The following is a 14,392-nucleotide window of genomic DNA, read 5'->3' as shown; positions in this document are numbered from 1 at the left end:
CATAGTCCTCAGTCCTTGTTCAGTTCGCTTCTCCTGCTCCTACCTAGCTCTCCTGATATTGAACAATAAACTAAATCTACGTAACCTCACAAGATGTGTCTTGCATTTGGGTCCACCCTCATTCCCAATGTCCCGCCAGTGTGACAGGAGGTGGATCTTTGCAGGCTATCAAATTTACAAGGATTATCCGCTACCCCTTTCAATTGACAGATTCTAAGGCTTTTGTGAGTTCAACAGACTGCATATAGTACTTGATCATGCTCCCTGCATTTCTCTTGAAGATGACTGTGCCAAAGATTTTGTCTGTTCCTTCAGTGTATGGATGAATCCAATTTGTGATTTGAGGATCAGCTCTGCAGCCACTAGCTCATGAATACTGCTGATAACTTTCTCTGTGGCAGACAGAGAGTTGACATAACTGTTGCTATGGCAATAGGGTTTGTCAGCCATTGACTACCCAACACATCATTCCAATTGGTTGTTGCAGAAATGCCACTCAGTGAGGATGCACAGGTTTGGGTCTAGTTCTTCAGACTGCAAGACATGAGAAGGCTGCGGGAGGATCTGCTGCCTGGGGGTGGGGATCTGAGGGAGGGTGGGAGAAGGTCAGGGCAGATCCTACACCAGCATGTTCAGGAACAATTATTACCATACCACCATCAGACTCCTGAACCGGTGTGAATAACTTCATTCGCCTCAACCCTGAACTGATTCCACAACCTATTGACTCTGAATTGATTCCAAAACCAATAGAATCTCAAGGGCTCTACAACTAATGTACTGAAAATTATTTATTTTTTTATTTGCACGATTTGTCTTCTTTGGCACATTGGTTTATTTGTCAATCTTTGTCTACATGTAGTTTGTTTTCATAAAATCTATTGTATTTCTTTTATTTTTCTGATAAATGCCTGCAAGAAGATGAATCTAAAGGTAGTATATGTGACACATATGTATTTTGACAATAAATTTACTTTGAACTTTGAACACTGAAAGAGAAGAGACTCATGGAAAATCAGGACTGAGAAGAATCAAGGGGAAGGGGAAGGACTGCCTTAAGAAAGGCAGAGGAAATGGGTAATGGCATCTGAACTAACCCCGTGCATGTGTGCACACGCGTATGTGCTGACATACACTTATGCATGTGTGTGTGTATGATGTGTGTTTGTATTAACGTCACATAGCACAGCCTGGTTTACTTGGAACACCCTGCCACTAGATCGAGGCTTTTAAGCACATGGGTGCAAAGTGTATCCTATATTTTTAGAAAAAGGTCAAGCACAGCTAACTTTCTTAGCTTAATGAGATATCGGTATTTTTTGAAACTTATAGATGGAGTACTCTTCTTGGGGCATACTGTGAACAGGTCGATCCCAAGCACATTAAGTGTAATTGGAGCTGCATACTGGATGGCACAATCACTTTACAGCACCAGCATTCAGCAGTCAGGTTTCAATTGGCACCCCTGAGTTTGTACATTTTCCCTGTGACCGCATGTTTCCTCCAAATATTCCAGCTTACTTCCACGTTCCAAATTCCTACGGATCAGGGTGAGTAAGTTATGGACATGATATGTTGGTGCTGGTATCATGACAACACTTGCAGTTTAACCCCTCCACCACTAGCACAATCCTTGCTGACCTGATTTGATGCAAATGATGCATTTCATTGCATGTTTCGATGTACATGTCACAAATAAAGCTATTCTATAGTAAAGATAGATCTTTATCTGTAAATAGGGGGTGACGATTTGCAGACTTGGTTTTGCCTTTTAGATGTTAAAAAGGCTTTGGAAAATTAGAGATCTGTTACTTACCTACAGCATCTGACCAGTCCTCATAGTCACAGTTTTTACATGGTTGGCCCATTCAAGGTTATGCTCTGTGATAACCCAAGAATGTTGTTGGGGGTTCGGGGGGTGGGGGGAAGCAATGCAAGTAATCTGTTAGACTCCATTTCTGGTGATGTCATTGCGTGAGACTCGTATTGTTTAAATGTTACTTGTCACTTATCAACTAAAATGGAAAATTGTCCAAATGCAACTTTTCACACACCATACTGATACTACTACAGCCAGCTACAGAGCTGAGAGTGACAAATAAGGTCTGACACTGCAACATCACTGATTGATAAATCAGTCTGGTATCCAGAGTTGTGTAAGCTTTAATTCATGAGTTTTAATTCAAACACATCTGTAGTCCGCAGTCTCTGTTCTGGGGCAATTGAACTTCACTGAGCCGGCCACATTACCTGCAGAGGGAGTTTACTCTCGTGCTCATCAATGTCCCCCGGTCACGAATACCAAGAATGAGCTGGGAGAGCTTTACAGTACTGTCAGCTTTCTTCAAAGCAAGCATCCAGGTGGGCTCTTCATAATTGCAGACTTTAATCATGATAACCTGCAGGACATTTTACTCAAATTTCACCTATGTGTCACCATGGCCACGAAGGGAACAAACAGAGTTGACCAGGTTTATACAAACAGGCATGGTACTTACATTGCCATTGCAAACCCTCATCTTGGCTTCTCTGACCACATCTCCATAATGTTAATCCCAGCATACCAATTGCTGCTGAAAATGGAGAAACCAGTCAAGGGGGTTATCTCTGATGATGTTCAAGGAGGATTGCACAGATGGAGAAGGCACAGACCTTGAGGAACATGCCTCACAAACAGGAGAAAATGGGCAGACGCTGGAAATCCATGCAACACACACAAAAAGCTGGAGGAACTCAGCAGGCCAGGCAGCACCTATGGAAAAGAGTACAGTCGACGTTTCAGGCCGAGACCCTTCATCAGGACTGGAGAAAAAAAGACGAGCAGTCAGAGTAAGCCACATCTGTCATTGTCTACATCAGTTTTGGTACCTCAAGAACAGTCATTTCGCACCTCAACCAGAAGCCTTGGCTGACCATGGAGGTGTGCTCCCTACTAAAAGACCTGGATGTTGCCTTCAAGTCTGGTGACAGATTAGCTCTCAAAGCAGCCAGGAGAAACCTCATCTTAGGCATCATGAGGGCTAAGAGCAACTTCACTCAAAAAAATTCAGGAACACCTGCCTGATAAAGATCCCTGGCATATGTGGCTAGACATCCAGGGCGTTACTGACTGTGCGAGGAAAAATAGTATTGACTGTACCAGTGACACCTCCCTGTCTGACACTCTGAACAACTTTTATGCACGCATGGAGGTATGCAACACAATGCTGTCCACAAAAGCTACTCCTCTCTAAGGTGAGCAGCTACTCTCGGTAACAGTAGTAGATGTGAGAAGGACTCTGATGAGATTTAACCCCTGTAAGGTACTTGGGCTAGAAAACATCTCAGGCCAAGTACTCAGGGAGTGTGCACACCAGCTCTCTGATGTCTTGACGCACATCTTCAACACATCACCCATCCAGGCTGCTGTCCCCACATGCTTCATCAACCACCATCATCCCTTCAGAACTAAATGACTATCACCCAGTGGCATTGATGCCAATCTTCATAAAGTGCTTTGAATGGCTGGCACATATCAAAAACTCCATTCTTGCCACATTGGACATACCAATATCCATAATGACAGAACCACTCTATACAGATGCCATGTAACATCTGTAATGCAACTAGCCCTGACACACCCTGAAAACCGGGACACGTATCAGAAGGCTGTTCTGGATTTCAGTTCACCATTCAAAACTATTGCCCCACAGACCTTTGTGAACAAGCTCCTACTCTTCAGTTTAAATATACTATGGTGCAACTGAGTGCTGGACTTCCTGACCAACAGACCTCAGATAGAAATGATGCACAACTGCTCCTCCCTCCCCACCACCTTTAACACCAGTGCCCCCAGGGCTGTGTGCTGAACCCATTGCTGTAAACTCCGCTCACGTTGTCTGCACAGCCAAGCACCCAAGTAATCTCATCATTAAGTTTACCAATAGCACAACAGTGGTAGGGCTCATCACCAACAATGATGAGATGGCCTACAGAGAGGAGGTGGAACAGCTCGAGGCCAGGTGCCAGGCAAATAACCTCTTCTTCACTGTCAACAAGACAATGGAGATGGTTATTAACTTTAGGAGACCTCGCAGTACTCATAACCCTCTTTACATTGACAGCAAGCAGTTTCAAACTCCTGGGAGTGCACATCTCACACAACCTCTCATGGTCTCAGAACACATTCTATGCAATCAGGAAAGCTCATTAATGCCTCTACTTTTTAAGGAGGCTGAAGAGAACGGGCTATACATATCTATACTCACGTCCTCCTACACATGTGCAGTAGAGAGCATCCCGACAAGCTATATCACTGCTTGGTACAGAAACCGTACTGCAGCAGACAGGAAAGCTCTACAACGGGTAGTCAAAACTGTCCAACACATCACCGCCACAAGCCTACCCACCATCAAGGACATACATACAGAAAGGTGCCAGAAAAGGCCAGTAACATGATGAAAGATCTCACCCACCCTGCTCATGGACTTGTTTGACCCACTCCCATCAGAGAAAAGACTACACAGTATCCAATCCAGGACCACCAGACTCAAAAATAGTTACTTTCCCCAAGAAGTAAGGCTGATCAACCCCTTCATCCACTAACCCATGTCTCCACACCCTCAACCACCACGACTTTATCATCTCCTGTCAGTCACCTTATGTGCAGACACTCCTGTGCCTCGTGTCACTTCATGGACATACAGTCTATCTATCTCTATGTGTGTGTATATATATACACACACATGTACACATATATATAGGCAATCTTATGTATATATATTTATTGTGCTTTCTTTGTTATCATTGTGTTCTTTACCTTGTGTGTGTGTTTTTTTGTGCTGCATTGGATCCGGAGTAACAATTATTTTGTTCTCCTTTACACTTGTGTACTGGAAATGACATTAAACAATCTTGAGTTTGCATTGTTCTGTGCTGTCTAAACGGAATGCTACAATGTATACTGAGTCAAGCTATGGCTAATGAAAGAAGCCACATCTCTCTGTGCATGACAACATACTTTTGTCATTATCTACAATTTCCTGGCATTGAAAAAATGTAGAAAAATAAAAGGTGGAGCGTACAGTATTTACTCAACTCATACAAAAGCTCGGACGGAACTTTGGCAATGATCACAAATCAAATAATAATTAGAAATATGCAAAAAGAGCATGTTAAAAATGAACTCTTAGCTAATCAAGACTATAATGTTTGCCTTCTACTATAAGGAAGTACAAATGTACATGGTGATAAAATTATTTGGTGGGGTGGTGGGGAGGGGTTGAGGTTATGCTGAAAAAATTTAACTATTGATTTATATTCAAATATATTTTACAGTGAATGTCATTAATTTAAGTTAAAGTTTAATTTTCATTCAACCATACATGAACAGCCATGAATGTGGTTAAATGAAATATCATTACTCCACGGCAAAGGTGAAAAACATATTACCCACAGACATACACAGCACAAGGCACGTACAGCACATATATAAGAGAGCAGTAAAATACAGTCACACAAAAAGATATAGTCCGAGGATGTTGCAGCAGTCTGTAGTCAAACACATGACAACTTGTTCTCTGCTGAGCGAACGCCGGGGGACAGCACCCACTCCAACATGGACGTTATGCCACACCACCTCAGAGCCTCCGATGGAGTGCCCGACTCTGACTCTTCCCCTGCACAGAGGTAACGCCATGGCTTGAGGCCTAGTGCTCACTATGATCGAGGCCGTGCAGTTCCCCTGTCATTTGCCAATAAACCAATGAATTGGACTTGCAGCATTCCACACCACCAATGTCCAACAGGGTCTTGTGATCACTAGGAAAGCGACTATGTCGATTACTTGCTATCAGAGTGCACACCTCCTTTGCGCACCGCTGCCTCTGGCACAGGCAGCATCATGGTGTATTATAATTGTATTAAAATTAAAGGATAGTCTGCAGGGGTGGCCAACCTTTTACATTCCATGGGTCAATTTTTTCACACACGAGTTCAGATGCGGTTTTTTCACGCAGGAGTTCTATATTAACATATTTTTACAAGAATTGAATGGGGGCACAAGAGTTGTATGGCACATCTGACCTCGTGCATGAAAAAATTGATGTATGGAATGTAAAAGGTTGGCCACCCCAGGTCTATAGGCTCCAGTTTTAAAATGCATTAATGTGAGGAGCTATATTCTATCATTTTAATATGGCTTGCTTCTTTTAATTCATCTTCAAATCCTTAGTGGAAAAGCCATGAGGAACCCAAAGGCAGATACTGAAGGCTAGATATACATGCACCCTTTTCAAATATGTAAATTCTTTTTTAAAAATTTGTGATCCTCTCAGCATGAACTCGTACAACGGTGTATTAAGATGAAATAAAGCATGCTTGTTGTGCCAACCGCACTGGCACTCTAGCAAGTCTGAGCATGTTCCTGTACTTCTACTCTCACCATACAGGCAGAGACTGAAGGCTGCAACGCCGGTGGTGAGGATGGAGAAGGTGAGATCAAGGGCTGCAGAGGTGTGTTTGGAAGACTACTTTGAATTAATGGACTGGAGCATATTCAGAGATTTATCATTGGATTTGAATGACTATCCTATGGCTGTTACTGACTTAATCAAGACCTGTGTAAATGAATGTGTGCCTCCGAGAACATACTGAGTTTTCCCAAGCCAGAATCCCCGGATGAACCAGCAGTCGGCTGAGGGCTAGCTCTGTGGTGTTCAAGTACATCAATCCAGAATTCTACAAAAAGTTCAGGTACAACTTACAAAAGGCCATTGTGTGAATGAAAGAGCAATTCTGTATGAAATTAGAGGCACAATTAGATCCATGGCAGCTTGGAAAGGCTTGGATTCAATTACTTCCTTTAAGGCACAACCTAACAGCATGAATGGCATGATATTTCACTGCCAACAAGCTCAATGCCTTTTTTGCAGGCTTTGAAAGGAAGAATAACACTGCATCTACACCTATCCAAATCCCCACAGCATCCAACAACCCTGTCATCTTTGTCTTGGAGGCTGATGTCAAAACGTCTTTCAAGAGAGTAAACCCTCACAAGGCACCAAGTCTTGATGGTGAACCTGGCTGGGTACTGAAAACCTGTGCCAATAACTGGCTGGAGAGCTGTGGCTTAATGTTCTCATCTGCTTCAAAAGTGCAGTAATCATACCTATGCCCAAGAAGAGTAAGGTGACCTGCCTCAACAATTATTGACTGGTGGTACTCACATCCAACATAATGAAGTGTTTTGAGGGTTTTTTTATGGCTGGAATCAACTCCTGCCTGCACAAGGATCTGGACCCACTGCAATTTGCCTACCACCATAACCGGTCTACAGCCGATGCATCCTCATTGGCTCCCTACTCTGCCTTGGAGCACATGGACAACGGCAAGGTATCTGTCAGGCTGCAGTTTATTGATTACAGCTCAATGTTCAATACCATCATCCCTTCAGTATTTATCACTAAGCTTCTAAACCTGGCCCTCTGCAGTCCTTGAGTTCCTCATCAGAGGACTGCAGTTGATATGGATTAGTGATACAGTTCCTCTTCAGTGACAATCAACACACCTCAAGGATGTATGCTGAGCCCACTGTTCTACTCTCTCTATACTCAAGTCTGTGTAGCTGCATATAGCTCAAACAGCATTTATAAATGTTCAGATGACATCACTGTTGTAGGTAAAATCTCAGATGGTGATGAGGACATGAGCAAGAGTGCCTCCCTGCCTCATGTGGTGTCCCTCTTGATGAATGTCAGTGATTTCATAGAATGGTATTGTGGTTCTGCATCTGTGGATTGGACTATTGCCTTTATGGTCTATGGACTTTTTCAGGCTTATGGTTTTTATATTCCGTGTTTTTTATCACCTGTTCCTTTTCTGTTTTGTTGTGCGAGGGGAGGGTGTTTGTAGGTTGATGTTCTGTTGTTTTCTAATCACAAACAAGAGAAAATCTGCAGATGCTGTAAATCCAAACAACACACACAAAATGCCAGAGGAACTCTGCAGGCCAGGTAGCGTTGATGGAAAAGAGCATTGTCGACATTTCAGGCCATGACCCTTCATCAGAGCTGGAGAAAAGTTATGAGAAGCTGGAGTAAGAAGGTGGGGGGGAGGGGAGGAAGTAGTACAAGGGGCAGGTGACAGGTGAATCCAGGAGAGGGGAAGGAGTGAAGTAAGGATCTGGGAAGTTGATTAGTGAAAGAGTTAAAGGGCTGGAGAAGGGGGAATCTGACAGGAGAAGACAGAAGGCCATGGAAGAAAGGGAAAGATGAGGAGCACTAGAGGGAGGTGATGGGCAGGTAAGGAGAGAGGGGGAAATGGGAATGTGGAACGGTAAGTGGAGGGTGCCATTACTGGAAGTTTGAGAAATCAATGTTCATGCCATCAAGTAGGAGGCTACCCAGATGGAATATAAGGTGTTGCTCCTCCAACCTGACTGTGACCTCATTGTGGCAGTAGAGGAGGCCATGGACTGACATGTCGGAATGAAAATGGGAAGTGGAATTAAAATGAGTGGCCACTGGGAGATCTCACATTTTCTGGCAGACAGAGCATAGGTGCCCTGTGAAGTGGTCTCCCAATCTACGTCAGTTCTCACCGATATGCAGAAGGCCACACTGGGAGCACCAGATACAATCGATGACCCCAACATACTCACAGTACAGGCAACTGGTGTGCAAATGCAAATAAAAGTAGTAATAATAATAATAATAATAATAAGAAGAAGAAGAAGAAGAAGAAGAAGACAAACCTCATCCAGTTGTAGAGTTAAAATACCACAAATTATTATGACTAATCCATTTTGTTCACATTCAGAGACCAACCTGTTGGTTGGTCTCTGAATGTGAACAAAAGAGATGGTTGTTGTCTTCAGGAGGACACGGAACAACCACTCTCCACTGAACATCGACGAGTCCTCTATGGAGATCGTTACGAGCACCATATTTCTTGGTGTTCACCTGGCGGAGAATCTCACCTTGTCCCTCAACACCAGCTCCATAGAAAGGAAAGCACAGCAGCGTCTCTACTTTCTGCAAAGGCTGAGAAAAGTCCATCTCCCATCCCCCAACCTCACCACATTCTACAGAGGTTGTATTGAGAGCATCCTGAGCAGCTGCATCACTGCCTGGTTCGGAAATTGCACCATCTCGGATCGCAAGACCCTACAGCAGATAATGAGGTCAGCTGAGGAGATCATCGGGGTGTCTTTTCCTGCCTTTACAGACATTTACACCACACGCTGCATCACTAAAATAAACAGCATTTTGAAGGACCCCACACACCCCTCATACAAACTCTTCTCCCTCCTGCTATCTGGCAAAAGGCACTGAAGCATTCGGGCTCTCACGACCAGACTATGTAACAGTTTCTTCCCCCAAGCCATCAGACTCCTCAATACCCAGAGCCTGGACTGACACCATTCTACTGCCCTCTACTGTGCCTATTGTCTTGTTTATTATTTATTGTAATGCCCTTTATGCACTTTATGCAGTCCTGGGTAGGTCTGTAGTCTAGTGTAGTTTTGTGTTGTTTTACGTAGTTCAGTGTAGTTTTCATATTGTTCATGTAGCACCATGGTCCTGACAAATGTTGTCTTGTTTTTATTGTGTACTGTACCAGCAGTTATGGTCGAAATGACAATAAAAAGTGACTTGACTTGACTTGACATTATTTGAGATAGGACAATCCATAATCATCATTTGGATATAATCATACAGAATAAACAAAGCAAGAACAACTTACCTAATAGATATAGTCATTCAAAAAACTTAACATACAGAAAGTGAAAAACACCAGAAATATGCAGAATTAAAAGAGGAAATTGGAAGAATATGGAACATGAACGGGGAAGCTGGGAGCATTACTCAATTAGGGGAACACGCTTTCAGAGAGAATCAGAATTCCCCTCCTTGATGATGGGTATCCTCTTTTACTGCATGCTTGGGACCTGATGCCTGGAAGTTTCCTAGAGAGCCATAGTAGAGTTAGCAACCTGTTCTCCAGCACTGATCGCGTCCCTCCTGAGATAGGTGAAGGCCCCACCTGCATGGGCTCCTCTGTGGACTGTGTATTGGGTGGCAAGAGAGGGGGTGAAGACAAGTGGTGATCTGACTACTAGGGCTTTTCTCTCTGTGCCACTTAGCTGCCTGATTGTCCATTCAAATTGCCAGATTTCTCAAGTCATCCCGGCTGTCCTGTTCATTATGTACTCCATTTCATGCCAGAACCCTGTGTTTAGCCCTTGCTGGAAAGCGATGATGAAGGATCTCTTGTTCCACCCAGTCTCAACCACAAGAGTGTGAAACTTTACTGCTCGGTTCCTCACTGTCCATCTCCCTTGGTGCAGGTCCAGGAGCTGGTGGGCAGGCAGCCTCCTGTGTACTGGAAGTTCAAAAACTCTCTTGAACTTGACTACAAATTGCTGGAAAGACTGGGCGGCGTAGGAACCTTGTTCTCAGAGGGTGTTGAACAGGTTGAGTAGGGATCTGACTAAGAGATTCACCATGTAAGGCAGTTTATGTGTATCATCAATGAACTAACCTGTCTGGGCCTAGAAAATCAGCTCACACTAGGGTAATAAAATTCCTGCACCCCTCAGGGTCACCAGAGTATCTGCCTTCTGGAGGAAGCAGTTTACATCCAGAAGCAGCCAGAGGGATCAGGGCATTAGAGGCTAAGGCTGATGAGACTGTTATAGAGGAGGAGGTAGGAGATGCCAGTGCTGGAAGTGGAACTGCCCTGGCAAAAGGCTGCTGGATAGTGGCAGCTTCTGTAATGGCTGCCACATGATTCTGGCTGTCTGTGCTGAGTTGATAAACTGTTGTTACTAGTGTACGGGGTCTTTCTTTTTTGTATGTTAAATTTAAAATGGCTTCTTTGTTATGTTATACTTGGGAATGCTTCTTTGTTATGTTAAATGCTGAGAAAGTCTCTAGCTAGACACTTGCTTGGGTTAGTACAGACAGCAGGGTGCTATTAGCCAATGGGTGTTCATGTATCGTTTTTTTCGGATGATAATCCTGTCTCATATGACTGGGGATGGGGTTTTGGTGTGGGGGGGGAGTCGGAGGAGAGACGGAGAGGACGGCAGATGTGCGGAAAGGCTCCGGTCGATCACTTCGGGTGGTCCCGAGCTGTGAGTCGACATGATCCGGGTGGTCGTCAGGAATCGATTGAGCTCCAACGGTTGTGCGTGAAGAACTTGGATTTTGATAAGTCTTGGCGCCTTTTTTTTCATTATTTCATTTTCTGTATCGAATTTATATTAATGTCATAGAATTAGTAATATCTATAAAGTGTACTTGGTAAAACATACTGGGTGTGCTGGCTGATGATTGATGTTTGGGATTGATTCGGGCGGCAACCGACCCCGTGGGAAGCGTTGAGGCAGATGCTGGGTGGGATTTCCCCTAGACATATATGAGCCAATATAACTGAGCATTACACTAGTGTTAAAATCCGTCCTTCCTTCTTGGATAGGGCTTGCCACTCTGAGAATAGCTGTCGCACTGTGTGAGCCATTTCTGCCAACCCAGCCTCCAGTTGACCAATGAAATTTGGGGTGAGCTGGGTTTGTTGCTCCGAGAGTAGTTGTTGTACTGCATGAATGACCTGACTTGGTCCAACCAAGCAGAGTTCACTGCCAAGAAGGCCCACCAGCACCTTTACTTCGTGAGAAAGCTGAAGAAGTTTGGCCTGTCCCCTAAAACCCTCACTAATTTTTATAGATGCACCGTAGAAACCATTCTTCTAGGGTGCATCACAACCTGGTATGGAAGTTGTCCTGTCCAAGACCGGAAGAAGCTGCAGAAGATCGTGAACACGGTGCAACATATCACACAAATCAATCTTCCATCCTTGGACTCACTTAACACTGCATGCTGTCAGAGCAGTGTTGCCAGGATAATCAAGGACATGACCCACCCAGCCAACACACTTTTCGTCCCTCTTCCTTCCAGGAGAAGGCTCAGGAGCTTGAAGACTTGTATGGCCAGATTTGGGAACAGCTTCTTTCCAACTGTGATAAGACTGCTGAATGGATCCTGACCCGGATCTGGGCCGTACCCTCCAAATATCCGGACCTGCCTCTCGGTTTTTTGCACTACCTTACTTTCCCTTTTCTATTTTCTATTTATGAATTGTAATTTAAATTTTTACTATTTACTATCGATTTGTATTCCAGGGAGTGCAAAGCACAGAATCAAATATCGCTGTGATGATTGTATGCTCTAGTATCATAGTATCTAGTATCATAGTTTGGCGACAATAAAGTAAAGTCACTTATGCCAACTTAGCCTCCACTGACTTTAACTTCTCTCTTACCTGACCAATGAAATTCAGGGCCAATTCCTGCTGTTCTCTCTCCGCTGGGTCCACTTTTGTGGTCAAGTCTTGTTGACAAGGGTTCACTGATGGCCTAAGAGCAGAGAGAGAGAGAGAGAGAGGAGGTCTCGGAATGAACACTTCTTTCATTCTAATTAGGACGGTACAGAAAAGGGAAATTAATAAATGCTAGGCCAACGCGGCCACTAACTAAAAACTCACACTGTCACCGTGGCTTGAAAGCAATAACCCTGAACTAAATTTATAGTCCTCTTTCCCACTGCTACCTGTAAGGAGTTTGTAAGTTCTACCTGTGACCAGGCGAACTTCCTCTTGGTGCTCCGGTTTACTCCCACAGTCCAAAGATGTATCGTTGGCAGGTTAATTTTTCATTGTAAATTTCAATAGCTTTCAATAGGTATATTTAATGTCAGAGCAATGTATACAATATACATCCTGAAATTCTTCTTCTTCGCAAACATCCACGAAAACAGAGAATTGCCCCAAAGAATGAATGACAGTTAAACCTTAGAACCCCAACGCCCCCCCCAGCTCCCCCCCATGCACAAGCAGCAGCAAACCAATGACCCCCTCCCCCAGCAGCAAAAAAGCATCGGCACCCCCCCACCGAGCACGCAAGCGTGCAGCAAAGCATCAATAAAGACACAGACGCAGTACCCCAAAGACTACTCATTCATCTGTTATTCAACATACAACAGGCTCCCTCTCTCTCCTTAATAAGGGAAAAAGATGTGTCCCTGTTTCACAGCGAGAGGGGAGACATAACAAACAACTCACCAATTTATGGTGTTTAAAGTCTGTTGCGTCACTTCTTCCGAGCTCTGTGCCCAGAGAACTCGGGTCTCTGGGCACACAACCAGCAGCCAGCTTGCTGCTTATGATCTTCCATTTCCCATGACACATCAGGTGGCAGTGGCACTGGCATTGAATTTGCCCGCCTCCAGAGCCATGAAAATCCAACACCCTGAAGGCACGCTAGACTTCCAGGCCGCATCCTTGGCATATCGAAAAGCAGCCAGTCGTGAGGCCCCGAAAATGGGTCCCATTTCTGTGAACAACCGAAGTCAGTGTGTAACTCCAGGTCAGGGTCTTCAAAAGAACCTTGAAAAAGAGAAAAAGAGATACCAAAGGCAGAAATCGAGCTGTTTCCGAAGATGCAAACAAAGGAGCTGCTGTTAGGCACCATCATCCTCCTAAGCTCCGCCCATTTGGGGGATTGCTGGGCAGTGCAGCTCGTAGCTCCAGAAGGGCCTTATCTGCACCGTATCGCAATAATAAATATATTAACAGTGTGTGTCTAAAGCATTGGTGTCCTTTCCTGGAACATGGGCAAAGGTAAGCAGGGAGCGTTGTTGTCACAGTGCTTCAGTCAAGACTTGACAAGACTGTAATGAAAGGAAGGGAAAAAATACAATACAAAGAAACTCTAATTGGCTGGAATATGCATTTTCAGATGCCTAATTGTGTCTTCTTCCAGCTGCCCACCTGTGAGGGTGCGCAGACACTGCAGCACAGTCTGTGGTTGTGACAGACACCATACATCGATGCAATTATGAAGAAGGTAAATACTTCATTATGAGTTTGAGGAGAATTGATAAATCACCAAAGTCTCTTGCAAATTTAGAGTCATGGAATTGATACTACACAAATGGAATTCACACATCCCAATGAGCACTTTGCTGAATTTTTATTTTGGTTTCTGTATCAAATTCTGCCAAAACAACCAAAGATGACCTGCAGCCTGTCCTGTTTCACACCCCTCTGGTGTTTTAACATTAGCTAATAAGATTGAAGTGTGCCACCAATCTCTCATCTGGCTATTTGATAAAAGTTATCTTTATATTGTTAAAGAACTCTGCTAATTATACTAGCTCTCTATGGCTCTCCCAGGCTAATGTCCCCATTGAATCTCATCAGATTACTTTTGGACTGCTGAATAAAACCTGCATGAGGGTTTTATTCAGAGGAACATTTGCCACAGAACAGTAAAAAATTAACTATGACTTCTCAGAAGTCCTGTGCAGTTGTCATTAATCTCAAACACAATATTTACAATTTTAGTTTCATA

Source organism: Mobula birostris, chromosome 1 (assembly GCF_030028105.1).
Source record: "Mobula birostris isolate sMobBir1 chromosome 1, sMobBir1.hap1, whole genome shotgun sequence".
NCBI classification, from domain to species: Eukaryota; Metazoa; Chordata; class Chondrichthyes; order Myliobatiformes; family Myliobatidae; genus Mobula; species Mobula birostris.
This window is presented reverse-complemented; position numbering follows the sequence as displayed.